Source organism: Denticeps clupeoides, chromosome 9 (assembly GCF_900700375.1).
Source record: "Denticeps clupeoides chromosome 9, fDenClu1.1, whole genome shotgun sequence".
Taxonomy (NCBI): Eukaryota; Metazoa; Chordata; class Actinopteri; order Clupeiformes; family Denticipitidae; genus Denticeps; species Denticeps clupeoides.
The window spans coordinates 9,249,667-9,261,793 of record NC_041715.1 but is presented as its reverse complement, the minus strand read 5'-3'; positions in this window follow the sequence as shown (position 1 = coordinate 9,261,793).

Sequence of the window (12,127 nt, the reverse complement as noted above, 5' to 3'; positions counted from 1 at the left end):
GACCTTTGCAAAGTCTTGGTGGTCCCATAGCTCCTCAACTTGTTAATGTCTCAGAATTTCAGTAGTACAATATCAGTAAGCTCCAGTGATATAGGATTCATTTTGGTAGACAACCCCCTACAGAGTTTTAATATATAAAGGTATTGTCCTTCATTAGTTCACCAATGCAAGGAAGGGATAAAACCATTAAAGTAATGGAGGCCCATTATGGAAGCATACCTATCAATTGCTGCAAGATGACACAGACTCAACAACTACATCCCAGCAACCCTGTTGATATTTTGAGAATAAAATTTGAAAATATCAATATCTTAGATAATTTTATAGAAAAATTATGGAATTATTTAGATTTAATTAGGATATTCCACTTATTAATGGCACTTATTAATGGCAGATTGCCTGTTAATGGTCTGTAAATCTCATATTTATCTTCTAGCAGCAATATGTTTTGACCCTTGTTAGGCAACCTTAACACCTTAGTGTCTGCCTGTAAAATGTCAGTGACCCCATCACTGGCTGCCAATAACTCTCAAGGGCTGTTTTTAACATAGTGTGAATAGATGTGAAACATGGACATTCCAAATGGAATTCTGTACATTGAAACTCTAGACTGTCATCACACAAGCATATTTTGATGGATTACGTTGATGGACAACACTAAATCAACATTTCACCTATGCAAAAGTGGTTCACGCATGTCAACGCAATGCTTCCTCTTCCCCCCTAGGTCATTTTGAGCTAAATCTATTACTTCTCATCCTTTAAGTTCAACCTTTACACTCTTTTTTATTTCCAGAGACATGAAAAGTCTTGTTCCCTCCTTCTTCTCTCCTTCCTGAAGCCCCTTTAACCATAGTGACTTGAAAGTAAACAAATGTCTTAGTCCAGCATTTAAGCAGAACTCCTCCATCCCCCTTTAGGATAGTTCAGCAGTGAGTCATGTTCAGCAATTCTGTGTGTCCTAACATTTTCCAGTACGTGCGGATTGTTTCCCTATAGCCATGTAAAACTTGATTAACTATGGTTCTCCAGTGTGGTGCAACAACCCCAAATATTTTCCCCCACTGCCCAGGTTTGAATACATATATATTATAAATATATATATGTGTGTATATACATCAAATAAATTATGCTTAAAACTACTTCATCAGCAAGTTACATTAATGGTACATGTTGGCGTAAAATTGCCATATTGTCCTTCTGGGACATGCTTTAGAGAGGGTAGAGTTCATCTGGAAACTCTGGTGGTCAAGTCGGTCTCCCTTCCCCCACCCATTTGCTTGTCACAGGGTAACAAATGGCTGTTTTGTTTCTGGTTTGTTTCCACGTCTCTCTCCCTGCCTGCAATCTTTGCAACTGGCCTTTTGGGAAACCCTGCTGAGACTTGCTCTGGCAGGACCTTGACGATCAGAGAACGGGAGTTCATCTCTGTTCAGAAGAGACTTACGGAGAAGGCATTGGGTGTGACCTGATGAAGCAGGTCTGATACACAGGAGAGCTCCTTTTTAAACCTTCAAATAGAATTAAAGTCAACATTTTGTGCAGCAGAACTATTTCGTCTTTTTAGAAGGTGTTTTGGCAGAGGCCACAAGGCATAACAGTTTTCAATTAGGTAATAAATGAAGAAATAAAGCAAGCAAATAAACAAATACATTCACTTTCGATATGTGTTTGAGTTCAAATGTATTTCATGTTTCATTTTTAAGATATGTTCCACTAATGTACTGTCCCACAGCGCTATAGATGGTTTTTGCAGATGACGTTTCTGTGTGAAGGAAAGAGAGATTATATGATTGGCTCAGATTCCCACCACAAGCTTAATATGGAAATTATGTTAAAAAAAAAACATTATATGCAGAAGATGAACACAAGTCAATCGACTGTTATACTATAAAAAGACTAAAAACTGAAAAAGATGATAACTAAACCAAAACTTGTTTTAATGGTAAGATTACAGTTTCTTCACAGCGGGGACTTAGATAAAGTCCTTGGATAAAGCACTGCTCCTGTGGGTAGATGGTCTGAAACAGAGCTGGTAGGGAATGAACCATGGTGTGCAAGCTCTGGCTGGATAAGCTGTTTACTGCGGGATTTGGCAGGAGCTTCCTTGGTGACCTTGAGTGTTGTAATGATTGCCATTTTCAATGAAGTTAAGTAATTTCTACAGCTCAATCACATTCATTTAATACATCTATCTATGCATCTATTTTGAAGACCCATATCACTCCGAACTCTTAAACTGGAACATGTCTGACCAGGATTTTAATTATTCACCATTTTATGTGGCATGCAGCCATGAGGTATATTATACTTTTTATGAGATATGTGTGCTTATATTCATGGCCAAGAAAAAGCCTGGGGGAGGCGGGAGTGGGGGGTCCATCTAACCATGTTGATATTAGCATGATATTCCATATCCACAGTTTAACATTAACTTGTTTGAGGTGCAATGTATTTAGTTTGTTTAGTATTACAATATAGGTAATTCAATAACTTATTTGAAACACACAAAGTTAAGCAGACATCACTTTGTGTTTTTAACGTTTGTGTAGTGTCCATATTTGGTCCGTTGGAGGTGGGGTGTGCTGTGGGAAGTCGTTGAAAATGTGTTACGTTATATGTTCTTTAGAAAAAACAGCCAACTCAAGCAGTCTCAGGTTTGCTTCACTTTTCTTTTGGTAAACATTGAAATGGATCTGACAGACTTGACCCTAACCATTCAAGGGTTAAAAAGTATTGAAAAAAGTTGCTCTTTTTTACAGAACCATGTAACTAAGCTGGACATAATATGAAGTGTCATTTTCTTTCCACTTGTCACTCTGTTTAATGTGCTTTGGTCCTCTTGAAGAACTATACAGTGAAGAACCATGCAGATTCACATGATCTTCACTAGAGGTGTGAACCTTCACTGGTCTCTCTGATTACTATTATCAATACCTTGATATCGATGCATTACGAAAACATAATGTTTTCAAATACAAGAATTAAGGTCTCCTAAACCTGTGTGGACATTTTTGTTTGCTACAATCAGCAGAAAAACTGTCGCTGTTCAGTCTGCACTCACTGAGTTAGTCTAATGCAGATCGACTCTCCACCAAGCAGAGGAACCAGAGGACTGGTCCAAGCTCCCTTGGCCACTTTATTATTTTCATAAAATAAGTAATGTACGGTACATATAATGTTCCTGTGTCATGTACGAGCAGTTACCGTCATTTTCTCTGGATGCTTCAGCACCATTTCCTCCACTACATGACCCAAACCCGTTACAACCTGAATCTGATTCAGATGTCCGTGGCATCAGGTGAGCGCAGACTGAACACAGACTTTCTACAGACTTTACGTGAAACTGGAGAAAATTTCATTCCACTTGACACAAACCATGTTCAACATCAGCCCTCATGGGATAGCCATGGACCCTGCCCAGACCGCCACCATGATTCCCTCGTGGAACACCCCGAGACCGCTACCCTCATCATCTGACACCACGGTCGACCTCCTGTCAAATGGGGACCGCAGTTCATTGCCCGATTCTGGCGACACTTTGGTGGGTCCATTAGCCTGACCTCCCCAGGAGGATCAGCCAGGAACACAGGAGGTATGACTCTCTGACCACCCGCCAGTGCTGTGTCTTCCTGGATCCTGGCTGGTTCTGGGTGTGGTGGTGGGGCAGGGTTTGATCCATGGCTCGGGCTCTGGCCGATCGAACTCCACCCTCAGTAGCTCCAGGAAGTCCCGATTACCCAATCCTGTCTGTCTCTCTTCATTACTACGCCCCAGCCCCATGCTGTCCCAGTCAGATGCGCGAGTGTGGTGGCAATTTTGTCCGCGTCTGAGAGCAAGGGAAGAGAAGCAAAGTACACACCACAGGATGTTAAAAAGGACTGGCATGTACTTGCTGCTCTTGAGAAGGGTCTGGGCACCCTGGGTACTTCCCACAGGGGGCTGGGCACTTTGCTGGAGATGGTGGTGGGCGTGAAGCAAGAATGGTGGAGGACGTTCTCTGTAGCAGGCGGAGGCACTGATGCTGCGCTGCCGTTCTTCTGGGGAACGTCAGAGGGAAGGCGTGTCAGTGTCCGGAGCTGGAGAGGCGGATTCCCTGTGAGGCAGTCTCAGCAGTGCAGTTACCAACGGCAGCTAGTGTCACCAACGTCCTTCGTCCGTGATAGAAATAGAGCAAGGCAAAAAGTTGAACTTTTCAGTGTCTTCAAATTAGGGAGCTTTTGCTGTGATGGCAGCATTTCACACACTTTGCTTCTTTTGACCTACTTAAGTTTGAAAATGGATGGTTTCCAACAGTCCTGAAGGTTTATACTGAACACTTTCTTATCATTCACTCATGAAAATGAGCATCTCATGAAGTGGCTTTTGATTACAATAGTGATTACACTGATTACATTGATTACAACAGTTACATAACTGTAAAAAGAGTACGTAAAGAGGTAAAAAGAGGTGACTGAAATCTACTGCTACAAAAATACTTGCATTGGATTCTTCAAAATGGCCTTCATCTACATAACCGCACATCCAAATTTTGTATGGTTTTAAATGAAACTAATCCATTACCTAATGTTGATCAGGTCAAAAATATGTTTCTTGTTGAAATAAGAGCAGAAACACTAATTCTGCATGAACTATTGAACAACATATTAGACATAGACAGTTAATTATGTTGGGAATTTTTGTACCTATTCAATACATTAGATTTGTCTTTAAAAAAAAACTCCAGTGCAGAGGATCCAGACAAAGCCCAGCACATGGAGACTCCAGGAGGCAATGATTCATTCGAATGTCTGCTCCAACAGCTTTTACCTTCCTCCTGGCTGCATTTGCTGATGACCAAATCCTTGGCAGGCTTGCTAAGCAACATTACAAAAGGCTGCCATTCCCTTTTCCTCAGAGAAAAAAATAGTCCAAGTCGAGCTGTTAAGGAGCTTGGATTGGCCAAGAGCTCCACCATGTAAGGAGCACAGCTGGCTTTCTCCTTTACCTCTGCAGTGTCGCAGTCGGACGGAAAAGTAAATCACCTGAACGCTCAGAAAACATGGTTAGCAGCTGTTTCCTCTCGTTTCCCTCAATGGGTCTGAACTGACAATGCCATACAAAATATACTGCAAAAAAAAAAACTAAAGGGAACAAATTATAAGACATCCTAAATCTGAATGAATGATATATTCTTCTTGAATACTTTGTTCTTTACATAGCTGAATGTGCGGTTATCAATGGGAAATCAAATTTATCAACCCATGGACGTCTGGATTTGGAGTCACACTCAAAATTAAAGTGGAAAACACACTACAGGCTGATCCAACTGTGATGTAATGTCCTTAAAACAAGTCAAAATGAGGCTCAGTAGTGTGTGTGGCCTCCACGTGCTGGTATGACTTCCGTACAACGACTGGGCAAGCTCCTGATGATGGTCTCCTGAGGGATCTCCTCCCAGACCTGAGAATTACACCTAGACATTGTCACCCTTTCATGTTTATCTATGTCATTATATTTTAGTTTATCTATGGCATTAAATACTATAGTATTAAATACTTTATTTGGCTATAAAGTCTATAATCCAACATCATTCAAGAGGTGGCAACAGGTGTTCATGAGATGTTTCGGTTGAAAACAATGTAAAGGTGATGTGTAAATATTTGACAAAGTAACATTTAAATATTAGCCACTCCATGGATTGAGTAGTGCCCATAGCCAGAATTTACAGTAGTAAGTCATGTGAGTAGACTCATAGTGAAATGGGACAAGAAATCATGTTACAATCTCATTTCAAAATGTTTTTTTTCTCTGTATTCTAACACAACACCCCATAGTGTCAATGTGAAATTCTGAGAAAGCACATGTGCATAAGTATTCACACCTTTTGCCAGGTGCATCTCGTTTCCTCTGATCATCTTTTAGATATTTCAGCAGCTTTAAGGTCCACTAACATGAAAATTAGTCTTAAAAATTATTTGACATATTACTCTTAAAAATTATTTGACATTAATACGAGTTCCTCTAGCCTGTCTATGGTCCTACAGTGTCTAGAAATGGAGATAGGTGAAAAGAGTGCTTTGGTCATTCTGCTTTGCCGTTCAGAGAGTGACAGCTCAGATGGTCGAATCGGGAATTTGTCCCCTTATGACGTCACAAGGGGATTTTAAAAGGAACATGACAGCCTGCCTGGAGTTTGCCTAAAGGCACTTTTCTCTGGTCTGATGAGACAAATACTGTTTGGTGTGTTTGAAGATTTACATTTACAGCATTTATCAGACGCCCTTATCCAGAGCGACTTACAATAAGTAGTTACAGGGACAGTCCCCCCCTGGAGCAACTTAGGGTTGACTGTCTTGCTCAGGAACACAATAGTAGTAAGTGTGATTTGAACCTGTGTCTTCTGTTTCATAGGTGAGTGTGTTACCCACTAGGCTACTACCACCCCTGGTGTGAAATCCAGCTAATCACCAGGCCAATACCATCCCTACAGTCAAGCATGGTGGTGGCAGCATCATGCTGCAGGAACTGGGCAACTAGTCAGACTAGATGAATGCAGCAATGTACAGAGACATCCTGGATGAAAACCTACTCCAGAGCGCTCTTGAATGAGGACAGTTCATCTTTTAGCAGGACAGCAACCCTAAGCGCACTGCCAAGATAACAAAGGAGTGGCTCTGTGAATGTCCTTGAGTGGCCCAGCCAGTGCCCAGACTTGAATCGGTTTGAACATCTCTGGAGAGATCTTAAAATGGCTGTACACCAACGCTCCCAGTCCGGATGCACTGTACATATTACAACTGACGAAGCAACTCATAATAACATGACTTGTCCAAAGGGTATTAAAAATCCAGTAATCCTCTCTGAGCCCACTGCAGATGAGAACAAGTGCATAACTACAGCGAGACAGTAGTGGCCTAGCAGGTAAGGAAACAGTCCAATAAAGAGCCGAATCCCGAGCCGCCAAGGTGCCACTGAGTAAAGAATCATCCCCACAAACTGCTCCCTGGGTGCCTGTCATGGCTGTTTGCAAATTTGTTGGACTAATGAAGCATTAGCTAATATTATTTTGCAATGATCTGAGCTTATATTGCATACTATATTATAATGGTATTAATATTAATTTCTTAACACAGTCTGATATATGAGCATCCAGTGATGCTCCAGAGAAAATTCTTATCATTCCACAGACCTTTTGGGGTGAAGTGTGCCAATAGAGTTTTTTCTCCAAAGTTCAACATTTATTTTAAAGTATTGTAACACTGCAGAAAAATATCTTCTGTGAAGTTGTAATGTGCTTTACATATCCTATAGCTCAGATTAAAAAAAAAAAATGAATGTGGCAACTGGCAGCCATCACTTTTCACTTTTTATGAGGTCACAGAATGGGAAGAAATACTTTTGTCTCATTTTCCAGAACATAATCTGACAGTCCACCCTGCAGGGAAGTTTTTCACTGCGTGATGTTTAAGACAGTTTTGACGCATGCCAGTAAATGGGTGTAGGGCATGCACTTTTTTAATCGCTTCCCCCATATTTATTCAAATCAGTCTCCTGGAGATTCCTGGAGAAAAAATTTCTTTGAGGAATTTCTTAGAAACTATTTTTTTTAGTAATACACGGAATGCAGGCCCTGCACTCACATGCATTTATTTTTTTTCTATTTTTGCAGACTCTCGTATCAGTGCCCTTCCATCTGAAGCTTTGTTCTGAGTGACATGCCTGCTACATGTTCCTGCAGAGTCTGGAAGTACATAAAAAAAAATGTGTTGATCTCTGGCCTCGCAATATTCCTCGCTCGCTCGCTGTTGCAGCTGATGAATGCAAAAAGGCGGAGCGAGAGAGAGAAGTGGCCGCGGGCTCATTACCCGACAAATAGCTCTCGGCTGAGTAATGACAGTCAAGCGTATCATTATTTATACAGACCCTCTCGGCGGCTGTCCGTACAAGTCGAGTTGGTGTTCCTGCTGCTGTGCCAGCTTCACAAGTTTTTTTGAATGCTCTTTGTTCCATTCCGTTCGGGCTCATTTGGCATTTTAACATTCTATTTCGCCCATCTTTAGCTTGTGTGTGACTAGTGCGGGGTCTTGGCGAACCTCAGAAAGTGCAGATGTAGTTGAGTCACTCCTGAGTGCACAGTGCAGGGGGGTGGGGGTTGAGGGTAAAAAGGGAAATTCTACCGCCATGATGAATGGGCAACCATGACCTCAGCATCGAGATCTGTTCGCCACATTGGATATAAGATGCTATGGGTAATTGCGTACATTTCCCTCCTGAAATGAGAGGCACTCACGGGTGCGAGACCGAATCTCCAAAGTCCTTTTAAGCTGAAGACATTATTATTTTTTTTAAATCCATGGCCAAAATATGTAATAATAATAATAATAATAATAATAATAATTGTAATAATATAGCTGTTTTAATCAACGTAAGTGTTGCAGAAACTACAAACAGCAGATGAAAGAAAAAGCCACATTTGCTTTGCTTTGTCGCCACTGTGGAGCACGCCGAGGTTTGTCCAGATGTAAGCATGCCTGCACGGGTTTACGCGGCCGTTTATATGTCACCTCTCCAATGAAAGCTGTCCAGTTAAACGGACATGACATGTTCATCACATATTCTTACCAACTAATTCATTTCTTTACATGCTTATTACTGTCAAATGCACTATTTTGCGTTTTGGTTGAGGAGCCATTCATTTAAAAATGGCGATAAAAGACTCGATCCTTTGTTTCACCTTTTTTTTTGTCCTCTTCTGTAAATTGCTGAACATGCGTTTTACTCTTAAAGGGATCTGACTGCCGTTAGATGTTATTGTGACTGTGCATGGGCTGCTGTTCCCTGCCCCCACAACACTCCACCCATGCCATTCGCTCTCCACCCCCGACCCCAACCCCACAAGTTGGACCGTTCCAGCTGTCTGATGTGGTCTGGCCCCTTTTGTTGCAGAACTTGTGCGTGTGATTAAACTCCAAAAAGGTCTCAATTACAGCGCTGTGTTCTGCGCGGCGACTGCAAATTTGAAGGTCCGAGGTCCCTGATGAGACGGGATGCTTTTCGTCTTTGAATTTTTTCCCCCTTTCCAGACTGCCATTACCATGTTTCTTGTCACACTTTCTAAACGCTTTCTAACTAAAGGATTCTAAAGGATGAAATCAGACAGGTCGCTGGTCAAAATGTCCACGTACTTCAGCTCTGGTTACGGGCGAACACTCACCCCGGAGCTACAGATCCTGAATATTTAGTCTGAGTCGACTCTGGTCCTGTGGGCCATGTTTTTCCAACATCTGCACATTTGCAGTCACACTTGTCGACTCGCCAAAAAGATGTTGGCTTTGGCCGCCACTGATCTCAAGCACAGACATGCGCTGCATTTCGATGGTGTACGGCGCTGCGTCGGCTTTAAGCATGCTAGGCAGCTTCAAGAACACGTCACACGTCCAGTCCAATTCGAGCAGCTTCGCAAAATATGCAATATCCATAAAATGCTCCACTGTGTGTCTTCTGGAAATGCATGATCTGTAGGACAATTGCTGAAACTGTGTCAGAGAGGCCGAATCCTCTTCACAAAAGACGTATTCTACTTGATAAGAAAAGGCGTAGTGTTCTCACGTTATGAGGAACCCGCCCCCCCTGTAAAAATGCAGGGGTTTAAAAGAGTTTCACTTCACGAAGTTCAGCGCGAAGCAAATGATTTCCTTCTCACGCTGCCCCTTTTTTGGTGGCTTCTAACCAGTAATCACTCTGGTCTTCTAATCACCAGAGAGCCAGAGAACCGAACCCCGGGGGCAAAGCCTCTGGGTTTCCGTCCCAGGCTGCAGGAGTCGCAGTATTTTCCTCTTATAAAATGACTGATGCAGGAAGAGAATGTGCATAGCAAGACGGTTACGCTCGCCGGTTTGGACAAGTAATTATGTACAGGCATGGATCTATAAAGCTGAAAGAAATGTTCTATTTCTTTTTTTCTTTTTTTTTGGTTTCTTGCTGAATTCTCTGGTTTTTATTTCTAAGTTTTGGAGCGGGTGGAAATGTTTAAGTCGTGTTCACACTAGGGAGATCAGTTCATTCTCAGAGGCCAGTTTGAAACCACTTGGCATCGTCTACAACAAGGCATCCTTGAAACATCTTCCAGCTGATGTACGCCATCTAGTGAGCTCGACCTGTACTGCTACACATGTCTACTACAAAAACAAATGAAAAAATATATATTTTTTTAACATTACACAAGCAGAAAGTTATAATACCAGTTATGATAAAAAAAATATATATATATGAAAAGGTCAAAATAAATTAAATTTAAAGTGTTTTTCTTAATCTTGTTTCCCTTTTATTTCTCTTCTTTGTTGTTTCAATATCCAGTCAAACTCTATAGCATCAGTACTGTTTGGGGAAAGGCAAGCGGTACGTTTCTTTATGTGACAGCTTCTCGTCCACAGTACCTGACATCTTAAAACTAGTTAAACTCTCTGGCATTTGATCTTATGTTAGCTCAGCTGAACCCACTTGAACCTGCACCTCACTGGAAAGGACTGTCCAGATGCATGAACTTTTTAAATTGTTGGGGAACCTCACCCCAGTACTGCCGGCCGAGTTCTTCTCGGTTCACCGCATGGACAGGACACGGGACTCGGGGAAGACACGGGGAGGCGGCGTGTGCTTGATGGTAAACAACATCTGGTGCAACAGCGTTGTCCCTCTCTCACGCTCATGCACACTCGACCTGGAACTATTGTCCATCAAATGTCGTCCTTTGTTCTTCCTCATGTTCGCATCGGTCATCATCAGCGCCGCTTACATCCCACCGAAAGCGGACACGGACACTGCCTGATGCGAGCTGCAGGAGGCGCTCACACAGCACCAAACACAGCACCGGCACGCTGCGCTTAATCCCACCGAAAGCGGGGGATTTTAATGCCAGCCTCAAATGTGTAGCGTCAAACTTTTGACAGCCTTCCAAGGTGCTCGGGAACTTCTACTCCTGCACCATGGAGAGCATCCTGATGGGAAACATCTCAACCTGGTTCGGGAACAGCACCATGCAGGACAGGCGAGCCCTACAGAGGGTGGTACGATCAGCCCAACGCACCATCTGTACCAGCTCCCTGACCTTCTACAGTAAGCGGTGCTGGACCAGGGCCAGGAAGATAGTGAAGGACCTCAGCCACCCCAACAATGGACTGTCCTCTCTGCTGCGATCAGGGAAGCGCTTTCACTCCCTGAAGTCCAACACAGAGAGAATGAGGAGGAGCTTCTTCCCGCAGGCTGTCCAAGCTCTCAACAACAACAATAAAAACACTTAATTTGCAGTGGATCACAATAACAATCACTTCACTTTCACATTCGAGATTATTATTTGACAGAAGAATAACTTTACATGTGGATAACCGTACATTGAAACGACTCATGATGAGGCCGTGCGGTCTCCTGCCGTACCAGGTAGTGATGTAAAGCACACGTATTGCATTGTCAGGAAATACATTTCAGCACAATGTTTGTGTGAAAAAAAATGCTAATTCAGACACAGCTGAGGAAGCAAAGCTCCAGTGCAGTTCCCACTGGGAGCCGGTTTTGTCTCAATATCATGTCATGCATCGTGAATATTTTCACTTCATTAATCAGCTAGGAGGAGAAATGGCCTAATTTGAATATCCTCAGGCACATTCTGGAATCTCTGAGGGTCTTCATTCATTTCAATGCCTTCACTCCACTTCCTCAGTGTCCAGACAGATTGCATGGCAAATGTAGATAATAAATCTATTTAAAGTAGCACAAAACAGCATGAATTACATAAATTGTTGCTCCTGCATGCAGGTACTGACAGTGATGAAATTTTTAACATTTCTGGTATGCAGAAAACATGTCTGTGTCCAATGCAAGAAATAATTTAACTGAGCCTTAAGTGTTAACAAACAATATTATAATAGATTCTTCTCATCATAAGAATCTGCTTTTTTATTATCTTTCTTTATGTTCTTAAGTGGATGTGTTCTTAAAAAGACCTGAGTCAGGTTTTGAGGACCTGACTCCCACTCGTGATGAATTCAGGGCAATCAACATAACATACACTAATGACATAAGCACTCATAGTCCCATGGATCTCGCTGAGCAAGCTGGAAATGCTCATGGGCTCTGATTGATAAGGTCATTT